General features: G+C 38.8%; 1 pseudogene; it reads left to right on the top strand.

Annotated features, from left to right (window-relative positions):
* Positions 1-20,713: 20,713 nt before the first annotated feature.
* LOC128577143 (ADP/ATP translocase 2-like) lies at positions 20,714-21,922 on the top strand (annotated as a pseudogene).
* The last annotated feature ends 236 nt before the right edge of the window (positions 21,923-22,158 follow it).

Genomic DNA, 22,158 nt, shown 5'->3' on the forward strand with positions numbered 1-22,158 from the left:
ACCAAAACTTTAAAGAGGAATTAGTACCTATACTACTCAACCTGTTCCAAACGGTAGAAAAAGAAGGAAGACAACCCAACACATTCTATGAAGCAAACATCACCCTGATCCCCAAACCAGGAAAAGACCCAACAAGAAAAGAAAATTATAGACCAATATCACTGACGAATATAGATGCAAAATTATTCAACAAGATTCTAACAAACAGAATCCATCAACATATCAAACAAATCACACATCATGACCAAGTCGGTTTTATCCCAGGGTCTCAAGGCTGGTTCAATATACGTAAATCTATAAATGTAATTCAGCACATAACAAATTAAAAAACAAAGAACATATGATTCTCTCAATCGATGCAGAAAAAGCTTTTGATAACATCCAACATCCATTCATGATTAGAACACTTAAGAAAATTGCTATAGAAGGGACATTTCTTAAACTGATAGAGGCCATCTACAGCAAACCCACAGGCAATATCATATTGAATGGAGATAAATTGGAATCATTTCCACTCAGATCAGGAACCAGACAAGGCTGCCCATTGTCTCCATTGCTCTTTAACATTGTAATGGAAGTTTTAGCCACCGCAATTAGGGAAGAAAAGGGGATCAAGGGTACCACACAGGGTCAAAAGAGATCAAACTTTTGTACTTCGGAGTTGATGTGATTGTATATATGGAAAATACTAGGGACTCTACTACAAAACTCTTAGAAGTAATTAAGGAATACAGCAGTGTCTCAGGTTACAAAATCAACATGCATAAATAGGTAGCCTTTATATATACCAACAATAATCAATTTGAAAAAACAATTAAGGACTCTATCCCATTCACAGTAGTGCCAAAGAAGATGAAATACGTGGGAATTTATCTAACAAAGGACGTGAAAGATCTGTATAAAGAGAACTATGAAACTCTAAGAAAAGAGATAGCTGATAATGTTAACAAATGGAAAAATATATCATGCTCACGGTTGGGAAGAATCAACATTGTTTAAATGTTCATACTACCCAAAGCAATATATAATTTCAACGCAATCCCCATTAAGGCTCCACTGTCATACTTTAAAGATCTTGAAAAAGTAATACGTCGTTTTATATGGAATCAGAAAAAACCTCGAATAGCCAAGACATTACTCAAAAATAAAAACAAAGCAGGAGGAATCAAGCTACCAGACCTCAGACTATACTACAAATCGATACTGGTCAAAACAGCATGGGACTGCCACAAAAACAACGAAGTAGATGTCTGGAACAGAATAGAGAACCAAGAGATGAATCTAGCTACTTACCGTTATTTAATCTTTGACAAGCAAATTAAAAACATTCAGTGGGGAAAAGATTATCTATTTAACAAATGGTGCTGTGTGAACTGGCTGGAATCTGTAGAAGACTGAAACTGTACCCACACCTCTCACCATTAACCAAGATAGACTCTCACTGGATTAAAGATTTAAACCTAAGACATGAAACTATAAAAATACTAGAAGAGAGTGTAGGGAAAACCCTTGAAGAAATTGGGTTGGGTGAGTTCATAATGAGAAGGACTCCCCAGGCAATTGAAGCTGCTTCAAAAATACACTACTGGGACTTGATCAAACTAAGAAGCTTCTGCACAGCCAAGAACACAGTAAGTAAACCAAGCAAACAGCCCTCAGAATGGGAGAAGATATTTGCAGGTTATGTCTCCGACAAAGGTTTAATAACCAGAATCCGCAGAGAACTCAAACGCGTTAGCAAGGAAAGAACAAGGGATCCCATCGCAGGCTGGGCAAGGGACTTTAAGAGAAACTTCTCTGAAGAAGACAGGCGCATGGCCTTCAGACATATGAAAAAATGCTCATCATCTTTAATCATCAGAGAAATGCAAATCAAAACTACTTTGAGATATCATCTAACTCCAGTGAGACTAGCCTATATCACAAAATCCCAAGGCCAGAGATGTTGGCGTGGATGTGGAGAAAAGGGAACACTTTTGCACTGCTGGTGGGAATGCACATTAATACATTCCTTTTGGAAAGAGATATGGAGAACACTTAGAGATCTAAAAATAGATCTGCCATTCAATCCTGTAATCCCCCTACTGGGCATATACCCAGAAGACCAAAAATCACACCATAACAAAGATATTTGTATCAGAATATTTATTGCAGCCCTATTCATAATTGCTAAGTCATGGAAAAAGCCCAAGTGCCCATCGATCCACGAATGGGTCAATAAATTGTGGTATATGTACACCATGGAATATTATGCAGCCTTAAAGAAAGATGGAGACTTTACCTGTTTCATGTTTAAATGGATGGAGCTGGAACATATTCTTCTTAGTAAAGTGTCTCAAGAATGGAAGAAAAAGTATCCAGTGTACTCACCCTTATTATGAAACTAATGTAGGACCTTCACATGAAAGCTATAACCCAGTTATAACCTAAGAATAGGGAGAAAGGGGAAAGGGAGGGGAGGGAGGGGGGAGGGAGGGGAAAGGAGTGGGATTAATGGGATTACACCTGCGGTGGATCTTACAAGGGTATATGTGAATCCTAGTAAATGTGGAAGGTAAAGGTCTTAGCAAAATAACTAAGAAAATGCTACAAAAGCTATGTTTCATGTGATGAAAATGTATCAAACGATCTATGAACCAAGTGTATGGTGCCCCACGATCATACTAATGTACACAGCTATGGTTTAATAAAAATAAATAAATAAATATATAAATAAATAAAATAAATTGTAGTCAAAAAAGGTTATACCAATTTAGACTCTTACGAAAAATATAGAATTCCCGTTTCTTACTCAAAATTGTCTCTGTTCCCATCCGTTACCATTTAGTATGTAAATGAATATATCTTTGTTGACTTACTCTCCAATTTTTTTAATTTTTTTTTATTAAATCATAGCTGTGTACATAAATGTGCTTATGGGGCACCATACCCTGGTTTCATAAATGGTTTGACACATTTTCATCACTCTGGTTAAGGTAACATTCCTGGCATTTTCCTAGTTATTGTGCTAAGACATTTACATTCTAAATTTACTAAGTTTCACATAAATCTTTGAAAGATGCACTGCAAGTGTTATCTCACCAATCTTCCTCCCTCTGCCCATCTACCCGATACTTCCCCTCCCTCTCCCCCTTCCCCCTATTCTTAGGTTATAACTGGGTTATAGCTTTTATGTGAAAGCCATAAATTAGTTTCATAGTAGGGCTGAGTACATTGGATATCTTTCCTTACATTCTTGAGATACTTTACTAAGAATATGTTCCAGCTCCATCCATGTAAACATGAAAGAGGTAAATTCTCCATTTTTCTTTAAGGCTGCATAATATTCCACGGTGTACATATACCAAAATTTATTAATTCATTCATGGATCGATGGGCACTTGAGCTTTTTCCATCACTTAGCAATTATGAATAGGGCTACAATACACATTCTGGGACAAATATCTTTGTTATGACGTGATTTTTTGTCTTCTGGATATATACCTAGTAGAGGAATTATGGAATTGAATGGCAGATCTATTTTTAGATCTCTAAGTGTTCTCCAAACATCTTTCCAAAAGGAATTTATTAATTTGCATTCCCACAAGCAGTGTAGAAATGTTCCCATTTCTCCACATCCACTCCAACATCTCTGGTCTTGGGATTTTGTGACATAGGCTAATCTTACTGGAGTTAGATGATATCTAAAAGTACTTTTGATTTGCATTTCTCTGATGAGAAAAGACGATGAGCATTTTTTCATGTCTGTAGGCCGCGTGCCCATCTTCTTTTTTTTATTATTATTAAATCACAGCTGTGTACATTAGTATGATCATGGGGCACCATAGTCTTGGTTCATAGACCGTTTGACACATTTTCATCACACTACTTAACATAGCTTTTGTGGCATTTTCTTAGTTATTTTGCTGAGACCTTTACCTTCCACATTTACTAGGATTCACATATACCCTTGTAATATGCACCACAGGTGTAATCCCATTAATCACCATCCCTCCACCTACCTCCTTCCCCCACCCTTTCCCTCTTCTTCCTATTCTTAGGTTGTAACCGGGTTATAGCTTTCATGTGCAGGTCCTACATTAGTTTCATAATAAGGATGAGTACACTGGGTACTTTTTCTTCCATTCTTGAGACACTTTACTAAGAAGAATATGCTCCAGCTCCATCCATGTAAACATGAAACAGGTAAAGTCTCCATCTTTTATTAAGGTTGCATAATATTCCATGGTGTACATATACCACAATTTATTAATCCATTCGTGGATCGATGGGCACTTGGGCTTTTTCCATGACTTAGCAATTATGAATAGGGCTGCAATAAATATTCTGATACAAATATCTTTGTTATGATGTGATTTTTGGTCTTCTGGGTATACGCCCAGTAGAGGGATTATAGGATTAAATGGCAGATCTATTTTTAGATCTCTAAGTGTTCTCCATATCTCTTTCCAAAAGGAATGTATTAATTTGCATTCCCAACAGCAGTGCAAAAGTGTTCCCTTTTCTCCACATCCATGCGAACATCTCTGGCCTTGGGATTTTGTGATGTAGGCTAGTCTCACTGGAGTTAGATTATATCTCAAAGTAGTTTTGATTTGAATTTCCCTGATGATGAAAGATGATGAGCGTTTTTTCATATGTCTGAAGGCCGTGCGCCTGTCCTCTTCAGAGAAGTTTCTCTTCAAGTCCCTTGCCCAGCCTGCGATGAGATCCCTTGTTCTTTTCTTGCTAATGCATTTGAGTTCTCTGTGGATACTGGTTATTAAACCTTTGTCAGAGACATAACCTGCAAATATATTTTCGCATTCTGAGGGCTGTTTGCTTGGTTTACTTACTGTGTTCTTGGCTGTGCAGAAGCTTCTTAGTTTGATCAAGTCCCAGTAGTGTATTTTTGAAGCAGCTTCAATTGCCCTTGGGGTCCTTGTCATAAAAAACTCGCTCAACCCAATTTATTCAAGGGTATTTCCCTGCGCTCTCTTCTAGTATTTTTATAGTTTCATGTCTTAGGTTTAAATCTTTAATCCAGTGAGACTCTATCTTAGTTAATGGTGAGAGGTGTGGGTCCAGTTTCAGTCTTCTACAGGTTTCCAGACAGTTCACGCAGCACCATTTGTTAAACAGGGAATCTTTTCCCCATTGAATGTTTTCAATTGGCTTGTCAAAGATTAAATAACGGTAAGTAGCTGGATTCATCTCTTGGTTCTCTACTCTGTTCCAGACATCTACTTCTCTGTTTTTGTGCCAGTACCATGCTGTTTTGATCACTATCGTTTTGTAATATAGTCTGAGATCTGGTAGCGTGATTCCTCCTGCTTTGTTTTTATTTTTGAGTAATGTCTTGGCTATTCGAGGTTTTTTCTGATTCCATATAAAACGAAGTATTATTTTTTCAAGATCTTTAAAGTATGACAGTGGAGCTTTAATTGGGAATGCATTGAAATTATATATTGCTTTGGGTAGGATGGACATTTTAACAATGTAGATTCTTCCCAACCATGAGCATGGTATATTTTTCCATATGTTAACATTATTAGCTATCTCTTTTCTTAGAGTTTCTTAGTTCTCTTTATGTAGATCTTTCACGTCGTTTGTTAGATGAACTCCCAAATATTTCATCTTCTTTGGCACTACTGTGAATGGGATAGAGTCCTTAATTGTTTTTTCAACTTGACTATTGTTGGTATATATAAAGGCTACCGATTTATGAATGTTGATTTTGTAACCTGAGACGCTGCTGTATTCCTTGATCACTTCTAAGAGTTTTGTAGTAGAGTCCCTAGTATTTTCTAGATATACAATCATATCATGTGTGAAGAGGGTAAGTTTGATCTCTTCTGACCCTATGTGGATATCCTTGATTGCCTTTTCTTCCCTAATTGCGGTGGCTAAAACTTCTATTACAATGTTAAAGAGCAATGGAGACAATTTGCAGCCTTGTCTGGTTCCAGATCTGAGTGGAAATGATTCCAATTTAACTCCATTCAATGATATTGCTTGCGGGTTTGCTGTAGATGGCCTCTATCAGTTTAAGAAATGTCCCTTCTAGACCAATTTTCTTAAGTGTTCTGATCATGAAGGGAAGTTGGATGTTATCAAAAGCTTTTCCTACATCAATGGAGAGAATCATATGGTCTTTGTTTTTTAATTTGTTTATGTGCTGAATTACATTTGTAGATTTACATATATTGAACCAGCCTTGAGACCCTGGGATAAAACAGACTTGGTCATGATGTATGATTTCTTTGATATGCTGCTGGATTCTGTTTGTTAGAATCTTGTTGAATATTTTTGCATCTATATTCATTAGTGATATTGGTCTATAATTTTCTTTTCTTGTTGGGTCTTTTTCTGGTTTGCGGGTCAGAGTGATGTTTGCGTCATAGAAGGTGTTGGGTTGTCTTCCTTCTTTTTCTACCTTTTGGAACAGGTAGAGTAATATAGGTACTAATTCCTCTTTAAAGGTTTGGTAGAATTCTGATGTAAAACCATCTGGTCCCGGGCTTTTCTTTTTAGGGAGATTTTGTATGGTTGATGTTATTTCCGAACTTGATATGGGCCTGTTCAACTTTTCCACTTGATTTTGGTTAAGTCTTCGAAGGTGACACGCTTCCAAGTAACGGTCGATTTCCTTTAGATTTTCATATTTTTGAGAGTAAAGTTTCTTGTAATATTCATTAAAGATTTTTTGGATTTCTGAGAAATCTTTTGTTATTTCGTCTTTGTTAATTCTGATTGATGATATTAGAGATTTTACTCTTTTTTTCCTGGTTCGATTGGGCAAAGGTTTATCTATTTTGTTGACGTTTTCATAAAACCAGCTTTTTGATTTATTGATCTGTTGTATTATTCTTTTGTTTTCAATTTCATTTAGTTCTGCTCTGATTTTGGTTATTTCTTTTCTTCTACTGCATTTGGGGTGGACTGTTCTTCCATTTCCAGTCTCTTGAAATGTCCCATTAAGTTGCTTACTTCCTCTCTTCCCGTTCTCTTGAGGAAGGCTTGCAGTGCTATAAATTTCCCTCTTAAAACTGCCTTTGCGGTGTCCCAGAGGTTCTGGTAGTTCATGTCTTCATTGTCGTTTTGTTCCAAAAATTTGGCAATTTCCTTCTTGATCTCATCTCTGACCCAGCTATCATTCAGCATAAGGTTCTTTAACTTCCATGTTTTTGTATCACTATGCAGATTCCTGTTGTTACTCATCTCAAGTTTTATTCCATGATGGTCCGAGAAGATGCATGCAATAATTTCTATTCCTTTAAATTTACTAAGGTTAGACTTGTGACCTAAGATGTGATCGATTTTGGAGTAAGTTTCGTGGGCTGATGAAAAGTATGTGTATTCAGTTTTGTAGGGATGAAATGTTCTGTAGATGTCAGCTAAATCTAAATCCTGGATGGTTAGATTTAAATCTAAAATTTCTTTACTCAGCTTTTTGTTGGAAGATCGATCCAGCACTGCCAAAGGATTGTTAAAATCTCCGACTATTATAGAGTTAGAGGAAATCAAGTTGCTCATGTCTGTTAGAGTTTTTCTTATAAATTGAGGTGCATTCTGGTTGGGTACGTAGATATTAATAATTGAAATCTCATCATATTGAGTCTTACCCTTAACAAATATGAAGAGTCCATTTTTGTCCTTCCTTACTTTTGTTGGTTTAAATTCTATTGTATCTGCAAATTAAATTGCAACACCTGCTTTTTTCTGGTTATCATTTGCCAGAAATATGGATGACCATCCTTTCACCCTGAGTCTGTATTTGTCTTTTAAGTTAAGATGTAACTCTTGTAATCAACAAATATCTGGCCTGACTTTTTGTATCCAGTCATCCAACCTATGTCTCTTTAGAGGGCAGTTTAAGCCGTTCACATTAATGGAGAGTGTTGATAAGTTTGGTGAAATTTTGGTTATTGAGTTTTTCGAAAGTCTAATGGGCATTTTTAATCCTTTTCCATTGTGGAAGTTGAAGTTTGATCAAAGTTTCTGAGTGAGTTTACTTTCGTAGTAGAGGATTGGTTTGGTCATTATGGAGGATAGGTCTGAGAATATCCTAAAGAGCTGGTTTCATTATGGCAAATTTCTTTACCATATGAATTTCATTAAAGTATTTAATTTCTCCATCATAAATGAAACTCAATTTAGCTGGGTACAAGCTTTGGGGTTGAAAGTTATTTTGCTGGAGGAGATTAAACATTGATGACCACCCTCTTCTGGCTTGAAAAGTTTCAGCAAAGAGATCTGCAGTCATTCTAATGTTCTTACCTTTGAAGGTAATAGTTTTGTTTCACCTCGCCACTTTGAGAATTTTCTCCTTCATATTAACTTTAGTGAAGTTAATTATGATATGCCTGGGGGATGTCTTATTGGGGTTGAGTCGTGCTGGGGTTCTGAAGCTATCTGCTATCTGAATTTCAGGTTCTCTAGGCATGTCTGGAAAATTCTCTTTCATAATTTCATGCAGAAGGGCCTCTGCGCCCAGTGAGGCCACTTCATCTGTTTCAGGAATTCCTATGAGTTGGATATTTGCCTTCTTCGAGTTATCCCAGAGCTCTCTGAGAGAGTGATCCATTTTTGCTCTCCATTTCTCTTCGTCTTTGACAGTATGGGAGCATTCAAAGACTTTATCTTCCATTGCAGAAATCCTTTCTTCTGCTTGGTCCATTCTGTTGCTGAGGGATTCCACTGTATTTTTCATATCTTTAAGGGCTGCAAATTCTTGCTTCAGTGTGTCTAAGTCTTTGGTGGTTTTGTCTTTAAATTCATTAAATTCTTGAGACAGCTTTTGAATTTCTCCTCGGATTCCCAATTCCATTTAATCAATCTTGTCTGCAATCCAAATTCTGAATTCAATTTCTGACATGTCTGCCAGTTGTTTATTAATGGGATCTTTAATTGCATCTGACATATCTTTCCTTGAGGGGGTTGATTTTCCGCTGACTGCACCCCATTGTTGTTTTACTCCCTTTGATTTTTCCCCTATGGTTTAGTTGAGGGCCGATTCAGTGTTGTTGCCTGAGAGACTGGGGCCCTGTCTGGTGTGGTGGGGCTAAGTGGTTCTGACTTATTTTCAGCTGGCTTCTGTTTGACCCCAGTGAAGCACTTACTCTGGGTTGAATTCTCAGTTCTCTGAGTTGGCCCTGCCCTGTGAGTTTTCTGGGTCTGGGAGTCACCTCAGGCAAATCCTATACTCAGGGGTGGCTTCATCTGCTTGTCCAGGGAGGCAGTGGGTGTGGATTCAGCCGCCTCAGGGAACTGCCGCTCTGATGTAGTTCTCCCCTAGCCTCACTCCTGTGTCTCAGAGTCAGGATCGACCACCTGCTGTTCGGGTACTGTCCACATCCCAACAAATCCCCCAAGAATGTTGACGCCCGGGAGCAGGCCTCCAGATTCCAGAGTGAGAGTGGAGTCGGGTGCCAGGTGCCCAGAACCACCGGCAGCGAGCACACTCAGTTCCCTCCCAGTCTCTCTCCCAGCTGCCATGCTGCATCTCGAGCCTTCAGGCTTCAGAGTGAGGGTGGGGTGGGGGGAGCAGCTGGAGCTCAGAGCCACCGGCAGCGAACAGACTCAGTTCGACCCAGTTCGTTGCCCTGCCACGCAGCAGGTGCTCAGGTCTCCAGACAACAGAGCAAGGGTGGGGGGAGTGCCGGGAGCCCAGAGCTGTCGGCAACGAGCACACTCAGCTGCCTCCCGGTCTCTCGCCCAGCAGCAGTGCTGCAGCTCAAGCCTTCAGACTTCAGAGTGAGAGTGGGGTTGGGGGAGAAGCTGGAGCTCACAGCCACCATCAGCGAACAGACTCAGTTCAACCCCGTTCCTTGCCCGGCCACACGGCAGGCGCTCGGGTCTCCAGAACACAGAGCGAGGGTGGTGGGGGTGCCGTGAGCCCAGAGCTGTCGGCAGCGAGCACACTCAGCTCCCTCTTGGTCTGTCAACCGGCCGCAGCACCTCAGCTCAAGCCTTCAGGCTTCAGATTGAGGGTGGGTTGGGCCGGGAGCAGCTGGAGCTCACAGCTGCCTGCAGCGAACAGACTCATTTCGACCCAGTTCTTTGCCTGGCCACAAGGCAGGCGCTCAGGTCTCCAGACCACAGAGTGAGGGTGGGGGAAGTGCTGGGAGGCAATAGCCGGGAGACCAGAGCCGCCGGTAGAGAGGTCCCACAGTTCTGCTCAGTTTTATGCCTGGTTGTATTGTTGCCCTGGGGGGGCTGCTGCACCACGCCTCAGGGAAGCACTGCCCTGGTGAAGGTCGCCCTCCGCTGACTGTCCTCACCTCTCTCCCATGCCCCAGAATCAGTGCTGACCAGCTGCAGCTCGGGGACTGTCCTCTTCCCTCTAGAAGTCACCCAAGAATCCGAACACTTGGGGGACAGGCTTTTGGACCTCAGAGAGAGTTGAGGGATGTGCTGGGAGCTCAGAGTTGCTGGCAAAGGATATTTACAGTTTTATACAGTTTTATGTCTGGCAGGAGAACGCTTAGGCACCCTAGTAAGGGAGGTAGGTACAGATTTTAGTAAGTTTCTCCTGTGAAGTGTAGTGGGAGGGCCTTGATTTCTGCCCGTTTGTTTGTCGGGTTCTTAAGCTGATCAGGTGGGGGAGGGGGGACTCCTGTCCACTTGGTGGTGGGTTTTGTAACTTTTGTTTGTGTCCTTGTGGTCGCAGCTCTCCTCAGCGGTGTTGATATGCGTTCTTCAACTTTCTCTCTTGGTGCTGCTTGAATCCATTAGGTTACTTGCTAAATTTTCATTCCTTAACTCTCCTTCAGGACGGGAGCCTCTGTGGAAAGCTGGCTTCAGTTCGCCATCTTGTCTCTGCCTCAGGACATTCACTTGTTGAAGAAATTTGCCACAATTAAATGAGCTCTTCAGGAAATTCTCAGACCTATCCTCCATAATGAACAACACAATCCTCCACCACAAATGTAAAATAACTCAGAAACTTTTGATCCAATTCTAACTTCCATAGTGGCAAAAGGATTAAAAATGTCCATTGGACTTTCGAAAAACTCGATTCCAAAAACTCTGTCAGGTTTATCAATACTCTCAATTAAGTGAATGGCTTAAATTGTCCTCTAAAGAGACACAGGGTGGTTGACTGGATAGAAAAACTCAGGCCAGACATCTATTGCATTCAAGAATCGCACCTTACGTTAAAAGACAAATATAACAAGGGTATATGTGAAACTTGGTAAATGGTCTGTGAAGCTAGTGAATGAAGCCCCATGAATATATCAATGTACACAGCTATGATTTATTAAAAAAAAAAGATAAATATAGACTCAGGGTGAAATGATGGTCATCTATAATTCAGGTAGATGGAAATCAGAAAAAAGCAGGTGTTGCAATTTTATTCACAGATACAATAGGCTTTAAACCAATCAAACTAAGAAAAGACAATCATGGTCACTTCTTATTTGTTAAGGGCAACACTCAACATGATGAGATTTCAATTATCAACATGTATGCACCCAACCAGAATGCACTTCAGTTTATAAGAGAAACTAACTGACATGAGCAATTTGATTTCCTCAAACACCATAATTATTGGAGACTTTAACACTCCTCTGGCAGAGTTGGATAGATTCTTCAAATCTATCTTCAAATCTCCAAAAAAGAAGCTCAGCAAAGAAATTTTAGAGTTAAACTTAACCATTCAAAACTTGCATCTAATAGACATCTATAGAACATTTCATCCAAACAAAATCGAATACACATTCTTCTCATCAGCCCATGGATTATCCTGAAAAAGTGATCACATATTAGGTCAAAAGTCTAACCTCAGCAAATTTAAAAGAATAAAAATCATTCCTTGTATTTTCTCAGACCACCACGTAATAAAATTTGAACTCAGTAAAAACAGGAATCTCCATACACACATAAAAACATGGAAACTAAATGAACTCATGCTAAATGATAGCTAGGTCATAGGCGAGATAAAGAAGGAAATTGCAAATTTTTGGAACAAAAGAATAATGAAGAAACGAACTATCAGAACCTCTGGGATACAGCAAAGGCAGTCCTAAGAGGAAAATTTATAGTGTTGCAAGCCTTCCTCAAGAGAACAGAAAGAGAGGAAGTCAATAACTTAGTGAGTCATCTAAAGCAACTGTAATAGGAAGAATTTCCAACCCTAAACACAGGAGAAGAAAAGAAATAACTAAAATTAGAGAACAATTTAATGAAATTGAAAACAAAAGAATCATGCAACAGATCAACCAATCAAAGAGTTGGTTTTTTGAAAAGGTCTAAGAAATAGATAAACCGTTACCTAACCTAACCAGAAGTAGAAGAGTAAAGTCCCTAATTTCATCAATCAGAAATTATAAAGGCCAAATACCAATGGACTCCTCAGAAATTCAGCAAATCCTTAATGAATACTATGTAAAAGTCTACTCTCAGAAGTATGAAAATCTGAAGGAAATAGATCAATACTCGAAAACATGTCACCCTCCCAGACTTAGCAAGAAAGAAGTGGAAATGTTGAAAAAGCCTATAACAAGCTCCGAAATAGCATCAACTATAAAAAAATCTCCCCAAAAAGAAAAGCCCAGACCAGATGGCTTCCCATCAGAATTCTACCAAACCTTTAAAGAGGAACTAGTACCTATGTTACTTAATCTTTTCCAAAACATAGAAAAAGAAGGAATACTTCCCAACTCATTCTATGAAGCAAATATCACCCTGATACCGAAACCCATAAAAGACCCAACAAGAAAAGAAAATTATAGACCAATATCTCTAATGAATATTGATGCAAAAATATTCAATAAGATCCTAGCAAACAGAATCCAACAACACATCAAACAAATTATACACCACGATCAGGTGGGTTTCATTCCAGAGTCCCAAGGATGGTTCAATATATGTAAATCCATAAATATAATACATCATATAAACAAATTAAAAAACAAAAACCATATGATTCTCTCAATTGAGGTAGAATAAGATATTGACAATATCCAGCATCATTTCTTGATCAGAACACTTAAGAAAATAGGTATAGAGGGGTACATTTCTTAAACTGACACAGGCCATCTCCAGCAAACCCGCAGCCAATATCATAGTGAATGGAGTAAAATTGAAAACATTTCCACTTGGATCAGGAACCAGGCAAGGATGCCCACTGTCTCCACTGCTTTTTAACATTATAATGGAAGTCTTAGCCACCACAATCAGGCAAGAAAAGGCAAGCAAGGGGATCCAAATAGGACCAGAGGTGATCAAATTATCACTCATTGCAGACGATATGATTATATATCTGGAAAGTCACAGGGAATCAACTACAAAACTCTTGGAAGTGATCAAGGAATATAGTAAAGTCTCAGGATACAAAATTAACACTGATAAATCTGAAGCCTTTATATACACCAAAATAGTCAAGGGGAGAAAGCAATCACTGTAAATTTCTTAGCACAAAAACTAAGAAAATGCTAGGAAGGCTATGTTAACCAATGTGATAAAAATGTGTCAAACGGTCTATGAAACTAGTGTATGGTGCCCCATGATCACATTAATGTACACAGCTATGATTTAATAAAAAAAAAATAAATATATATATAAAAAAACAGATCATTCTCTCAGAGAGCCTGGGGATAATTTGAAGAAAACTAATATCTGCCTCACTGGAATCCCTGAAAGTGATGAAGTGGCATCACAATGCCCAGAGACCCTTCTCAATGAAATTATGAAAGAGAATTTTCCAGACATGCCAAGAGATTCTGAAATTTGGATAGCAGACAGTTGTTTCAGAACCCCAGCACGACTCAATCCCAATAAGACATACCCCAGGCATATTACAATTAACTTCACCAGTGTAAATATGAAAGAGAAAATTCTGAAACTAGCCAGACGTAAAAAATCCATTACCTAAAAAGGGAAGAATATTAGAATGACTGCAGATCTCTCTCCTAAAACTTTTCAAGCCAGAAGAGGATGCTCACAGACTTTTAGCCCTAAAACAAATTAACTTTCAACCTGGATCCTGTATCCAGCTAATCTGAGTATCATTTATGATGGAGAAATCAAATACTTTAATGATATTCATATGTTGAAGAAATTAGCCATAACAAAAACAGCTCTTCAGGATATTCTCAGACATATCCTCCATAAGTTAACAACTTAATTGTATTTCCCAAGAAACTAGAAAAGGGAGAAAATTCCAACCCCAAACCCAGTAGAAGAAAAGAAATAACCAAAATTAGAGCAGAATTAAATGAAATTGAAAACAAAAGAATTAGCAACAGATCAATAAATCAAAAGGTTGGTTTTTTTAACAAAATAGATAAACCTATGGCTAACCTAACCAGGAATAAAAGAGAAAAATCTCTAATCTCATCAATCAGAAACGACAAAGATGAAATAACACAAGACTCCTCAGAAATTCAAAAATCCTTAATGAATATTACAAGAAATATATTCTCAGAAATGTGAAAATCTGAACGAAATTGACCGATACTTGGAAGCACATCACCTTCCAAGACTTAGCCAGAATCAAGTGGAAATATTGAACTTGTCAATATCAAGTTCCGAAATAGCATCAACCATATGAAATCTCCCTAAAAAGAAAAGCCCAGGAACAGATGGCTTCACTTCAGAATTCTACCAAACCTTTAAAGGGAACTAGTACCTATACTACTCAACCTGTTCCAAAACGTAGAAAAAGAAGGAAGACTACACAACACATTCTATGAAGCAAACATCACCCTGATCTTCAAACCAGGCAAAGAACCAACAAGAAAAGAAATTTACAGACCAACATCACAAATGAATATTGATGCAAAAATATTCAACAAGATCCTAACAAACAGAATCCAACAACACATCAAACAAATTATACATCATGACCAAGTCAGTTTTATCCTAGGTTCTCAAGGCTGGTTCAATATATGTAAATCTATAAGTATAATTCAGCACATAAACAAATTAAAAAATAAAGACATATGATTCTCTCAATTGATGCAGAAAAAACTTTTGATAATATCCAGCATCCCTTCATGATGAGAACACTTAAGAAAATTGGTATAGAAGGGACATTCCTTAAATTGATAGAGGTCATCTACAGCAAACAAACAGCCAATATTGTGTTGAGTGGAGTTAAATCAAAACCATTTCCACTCAGATCAGGAACCAGACAAGGCTGCCCATTGTCTCCATTGCTCTTCAACATTGTAATGGAAGTTTGAGCCATCGCAATTAGGGAAGAAAAGGTGATCAAGGGTATCCATATAGGGTCAGAAGAGATCAAACTTTCGCTCTTCACAGATGATATGATTGTTTATCTGGAAAACACCAGGGATTCTACTACAAAACCCTTAGAAGTGATCAAGGAATCCAGCAGTGTCTCAGGTTACAAAATCAACACTCATAAATCAGTAGCCTTTATTTATACCAACAAAAAATCAAGCTGAAAAAACAGTTATGGACTCTATCCTGTTCACAGTAGTTCCAAAACAGACGATATATTTGGGGTTTATCTAACAAAGGATGAGAAAGATCTCTATAAAGAGAACTATGAAATAGCTAAAAATGTTAACAAATGGAAAAACATACAATGCTCATGGCTGGGAAGAGTTAACATTGTTAAAATGTCCATACTACCCAAAACAATATACAATTTTAATGCAATCCCTATTAAAGCTCCACTGTCGTATTTTAAAGAGCTTGAAAAAACAATACTTCGTTTTATGTGGAGTCAGAAAAAACCTCGAATATCCATGATATTACACAGAAATAAAAACAAAGCAGGAGGAATCACGCTACCAAACTTCATACTATACTATAAATCGATAGTGATCAAAACACCGTGGGTACTGGCACAAAAACAGAGAAGTAGATGTCTGGAACAAAATAGAGAACCAAGAAATGAACCCAGCTACTTACCGTTATTTGATCTTTGACAAGCCAACTAACAACATTCAGTGGGGAAAAGATTCCCTATTTAACAAATGGTGCTGGGTAAACTGGCTGGCAACCTGTAGAAGACTGAAACTGGACCCGCACGTTTCACCATTAACTAAGATAGACTCTCACTGGATTACGGATTTAAACTTAAGACATGAAACTATAAAAATACTGGAAGAGAGTGCAGGGAAAACCCTTGAAGTAATCGGTTTCAGCGAGTATTTTATGAGGAGGACTCCCCGGGCAATTGAAGCAGCTTCAAAAATACACTACTGGGTCCTGATGAAACTAAAAAGCTTCTCCACAGCCAAGAACACAGTAAGTAAAGCAAGCAAACAGCCTTCAGAATGGGAGAAGGTATTTGTATTTTATGTCTCCAACAAAGGTTTAATAACCAGAATCCACAGAAAACTCAAACATATAAGCAAGAAAAGAACAAGTGATCCCATCTTAGGGTGGGCAAGAGACTTGAAGATAAACTTCTCTGAAGAAGACAGGTGCAAGGCTTACAGACATATGAAAAAATGCTCATCATCTTTAATCATTAGAGAAATGCAAATCAAAACTACTTTGAGATATCATCTAACTCCAATAAGATTAGCCCATATCACAAAATCCCAAGACCAGAGATGTTGGCCTGGATGTGGAGAAAATGGAACACTTCTAAACTGCTGGTGGGAATGAAAATTAATACATTACTTTTGGAAAGATGTTTAGAGAACACTTAGAGATCGAAAAATAGACCTGCCATTCAATCCTATAATTCCTCTACTAAGTATTTACCCAGAAGACCAAAATTCACATTATAACAAAGATATTTTTACCAGAACCCGTATTGCAGCCCGATTCACAATTGCTAAGTGAAGGAAAAAGCCCAAGTGCCCATCGATCCATGAATGGATAAATACATTGTGGTATATGTACACCATGGAATATTATGCAGCTTCAAAGAAAGATGGCGACTTTACCTCTTTCATGTTTACATGGATGGAGCTGGAACATATTCTTCTTAGTAAACTATCTCAAGAACGGAAGAGAAAGTATCCAATGTATTCTACCCTACTATGAAACTAATTTATGGCTTTCACATGAAAGCTATAACCCAGTTACAACCTAAGAATTGGGGGAAGGGGGAAAGGGAGGTGAGGGAGCGGGGAGGTGGGCAGAGGGAGGGACATTGGTGGGATTACACCTGTGGTGCATCTTACAAGGGTATATGTGAAACTTAGTAAATGTAGAATGTAAATGTCTTAGCACAATAACTAAGAAAATGCCAGGAAGGCTATGTTAACCAGTGTAATGAAAATGTGTCAAACAGTCTATGAAACTAGTGTATGATGCCCCATGATCACATTAATGTACACAGCTATGATTTAATAACAAAAAAAAGGGATATGGGGAAGGGGGAGGTTGGGCAGAGGGAGGGTGATTTGTGGTTTTACAAGTGCGGTGCATCTTGCAAGGGTACATGTGAAACTTAGTGAATGCAGAATATGATTCTCTTAACACAATAACTAAGAAAATGACAGGAATGCTATGTTAACCAGTGTGATGAAGTATGTCGAACTGTTTATAAAACCAGTGTATGGTGCCCCATTATCGTAAAAAAAAAGAAGAGAGAGAGAGACCAATTCAGCAACCTAACGGACCATCTCAATCAATTGGAAAAGGACAAAACAATCCAATCCCAAAACCTGCAGAAGAAACGAAATAACCAAAATTAGAGCATAATTAACTGAAATTGAAAGAAAGAATTATTGAGAATATCAGCAAAACAAAAAGTCAGTTCTTGGAAAGATTAATAAAAGTGGTAAATTCTTGGCTAGAATAACCAGAAACAGAAAAATAAGATTTTTAATGATATCGATCAAATGATAAAGGGGAAATAAGAGATACCACATAAATACAAAATATTCTCAACTGTCATTAAGTAAATTCCTAGAAATATAAAAATGTAGAGGAAATGGACCAATACCTTACAAAACTCAGCCTGAAAGAATTAGAAATTTTGAATAGACCTATGTCAAGCACTGAGAGAGCATCAATTATACAGTCTCCTCAGAAAGTAAAGCCCTGGACTAGATAACTTCACACCAGAATTCTGTCAAACCTTCAAAGCAAAACTAGTACCCATAATGCACAAACCATTCCAAAATATAGATAAGGAAGGAGTCCTCTCTAACACATTCTATAAAGCAAATATCACCCTGTTCCCCAACCAAGAAAAGATCCCCAAAAAAACTATTGACCAATATCATCAATGAATATCAATGCAAAAATATTCAACAAGATATTAGCAATTAGAATACAATGATGCATTAAAAAATTATACACTATGATCAATTGTGTTTTGTGCAAGAGACACAATGTAGGTTCAATATATGTAAATCCATAAGTATAATTAACCACATAAATACAATAAAAAGCAAAGACCATATGATACTTTTAACTGATGCAGAAGAGGCTTTTGATAATATCCAGTGTCCTTTTATGTTAAAAATGCTCAAGAAAATAGGCTTAGGTGGAACATTTCCTAAATTTAGAGGCCATATACACCAAAACCACAGCCATCACATCAAATGGACTAAAACTGAAAGCATTTCCACTCAAAACTGGAAATGCACAAGGATGCCCACTGTTACCACTGCTACTCAACATAGTGTTGAAAGTCCTAATTATTTCAATCAGGCAAGAGAAGGAAATAAAGTCCATCCAAATGGAGACGAGGTAGAATTCTTGCTCTTTGCAGACAGTATCTTATACCTGGAAATGCTCAGAGACTAAACTACAAAACTGTTAGAGGGACAGTGCCTGTGGCTCAGTGGGTAGGGCGCCGGACCCATATTCTGAGGCTGGTAGGTTCAGGCCCCGCCCTGGCAAAATTGCAACAACAAAAAGATAGCTAGGCATTGTGGTGGGCGCCTGTGGTCCCATCTACTTAGGAGGCTGAGACAAGAGAATCGCATGGGCCCACAATTTGGAGGTTGCTGTGAGCTGTGTGATGCCATGGCACCGTACAAACGGTGATAAAGTGAGACTCTGTCTCTACAAAAACAAAATGGATCAAGGAATATAGCAGTCTTTTCACATAAAATCAATACCCACAAATAGTAGTCTTCATAGTGACAATAGTCAGGCTGAGAATAAAATCAAAGACTCTATTCCTTTTACAGTAGTACCAAAGAAAATGAAGTACCTGGTAATATATTTAACCAAAGACATGAAAGATTTCTATAAGAAGTATAAAACCTTGAGAAAGGAAATAGCAGATGTCAACAAATAAAAGAACATACTATGCTTGTGGCTGGGAAGAATCAACATTGTTAAAATGTCCATACTACCCAAAGCAATCTATAGATTTAATGTAATCCCCTTCAAAGCACCAATGTCATACTTTAAATAATTGACAAAATGGTACCTCAAGTAATATGGAACCAGAAAAAATCCTGAATAGCAAATACGGTTCTTTGAAACAAAAATGTATCCGGATGCATCACGTTGTCAGATTTCAGGTAATACCACAAGTCTATAGTGGTCAAAACAGCATGATACTGGCACAAAAATAGTCATAGATCTATGGAGTACAATATAGAATCTAGTGATGAATCTAGCCACATATCATCATTTGTCCTTTAACAAGCCTGACAAAAACATGCACTAGAGGGGCAGTGCCTGTGGCTCAAAGGAGTAGGGCGCTGACCCCATATGCCAGAGGTGGTGGGTTCAAGCCCACCCCCAGCCAAAACTGCAAAAGGAGACAAAAAAAAAAACATGCACTAGAGAAAAGAATCCTTATTTAAAAAATGGTGCTGGGAGAACAGGTTATCCATATATAGAAGACTGAAACTGGACCCACTCTTCTTACCATTGACAATATTTTATTCTCTCTGAATAAAAGACTTACATTTAAGACACAAGACAATAAAAATTCTTTCCCCACAAGACAGTGTGGGGAAAACACTTGAAGATACTGGCCTTGGAAAAAACATTATGAAGAAGACACCCTGGGAGTTGTAGCAACACCAAAAATAAATAACTGGGATTTTATTAAGCTAAAAAGCTTTTTTAGCACAACTAAGGGTACCACAAACAAAGCAAACAGACAGCTTTTGGAATGGGAGAAGATTTTTGCATGTTATGAATCTAACAAAGGCCTGATAACTAGAATCTATAGAGAACTCAAATTAAACAATAAGAAAGAGCAAGCAATCTTCTCCATATGTGGACAAAAGACTTGAAGAGAAACTTCTCTGAATATGACAGATGAATGACCAACAAACACATAAAAAAATACTTAATGTCTCTAATCATCATAGAAATGCAAATCAAAACCAGTCTGAAATATTACCTACCCCAGTAAGATTAGACCACATCACAAAGTCCCAATACTTCAGACGATGGCATGGGTGTGGAAAAAAGGAAACACTTTTACACTGCTAGTGAGATTTCAAACTAATACAGACTTTTTGGAAAGAAATATGAAGAATCCTCAAAGAACTAAAGTAGACCTTCTGGAATTGTCAGAAGATGGCTGACTAGAAGCAGCTTTTGCCAGAGGTTCGTGCCCAAAGGGAGAGAGATTGGACTGAAGTGCATGGAATCCGAATGAAAAGAGCTCTGCACCAAGAGGACTGTGTGAGGTACACATCACCCAGGCTGAATCAAGTGGCAAAAAAAAAAAAAGAAAGTGAAAGAAAAATGAATATGACCCCAGCTCCCAGAGGAAGGGAGATCTCACTCCCCAAATGGGAGCTTTGTGGTGGGCAACCAGTCAGCTAGCAAACTGAGTTCAAAAGTTTCCTAACTCGATAGCCCCGGAATCAAAGCCGGTTCTTGGCCTAGTCCTGTCTTGCAGTCGCGTGCCTCTTCTTTCCTTTCAACATGACAGATGCCACTGTGTCCTTCATCAAGGACTTCCTGGCAGGTGGAGTGGCCGCGGCCATCTCCAAGACTGCGGTAGCGCTCATCGAGCGAGTCAAGCTGCTGCTGCAGGTACAGCATGCCAGCAAGCAAATCACCGCGGATAAGCAATACAAGGGTATTATAGACTGCGTGGTCCGTATCCCCAAGGAGCAGGGAGTCCTGTCCTTCTGGCGTGGTAACCTGGCCAATGTCATCTGATACTTCCCCACCCAGGCTCTCAACTTTGCCTTCAAAGATAAATACAAGCAGATCTTCCTGGGTGGTGTGGACAAGAGGACCCAGTTCTGGCGCTACTTTGCAGGGAATTTGGCATCAGGTGGTGCCGCTGGGGCCACATCCCTGTGTTTTGTGTACCCTTTTGATTTTGCTCGTACCCGTCTAGAAGCTGATGTGGGTAAAGCTGGAGCGGAAAGGGAATTCAAAGGCCTTGATGACTGCCTGGTTAAGATCTACAAATCTGATGGGCTTAGGGGCCTATACCAAGGCTTTAACGTGTCTGTCCAGGGTATTATCATCTACCGAGCTCCTACTTCGGTATCTATGACACTGCAAAGGGGAATGCTTGCAGATCCCAAGAATACTCACATCATCGTCAGTTGGATGATTGCACAGTCTGTCACTGCCGTTGCTGTGTTGACTTCCTATCCGTTTGACACTGTTCGCCGTCGCATGATGATGCAGTCAGGGCGCAAACGAACTGACATCATGTACACTGGCACGATTGACTGCTGGAGGAAAATCCTTCGTGATGAAGGAGGCAAAGCTTTTTTCAAGGGTGCATGGTCCAATGTTGTCAGAGGCATGGGTGGTGCTTTTGTTCTTGTCTTATACGATGAAATCAAGAAGTACACATAAGTTATTTCCTAGTTTCCCCCTGTGAACAGGCATGTTGTATTATATAGCATATCTTGAACATTCTCGACAGGCTCATGGCTGTCTATTTATCAATGGTAACTATTTACTGGTTGAAAATGGGAAGCAATAATATTCATCTTACCAATTTTCTCTTAAAGCCATTTCCATGATGATGATGGGACTCAATTATATTTTTCATTTCAGTCACTCCTGATGAATAACAAATTTGGAATAATAAAAATATCTAAAATAAAAAAAAAAGTCTCCTAACTTTATCCCACGGGAGAGCATTTGCTAAGTCCTAGTTCTCCTTCATTATTGAGGTCCCACCCTGAGACTAGGCTCCATTCAATCTGGCACAAGAGACCAAATGTTTTTCCCGCAATCCTGAGCACCCAGATCTCTCTTCCCCACCCTCCTTGCTGGAAGGACTGCCCCTTGTAGAGTCCAAAGTGTTTGACAAGCTCACTGGGAACCTGGGGAAGTCTGCCA

Source organism: Nycticebus coucang, chromosome X, assembly GCF_027406575.1.
Source record: "Nycticebus coucang isolate mNycCou1 chromosome X, mNycCou1.pri, whole genome shotgun sequence".
NCBI lineage: Eukaryota > Metazoa > Chordata > Mammalia > Primates > Lorisidae > Nycticebus > Nycticebus coucang.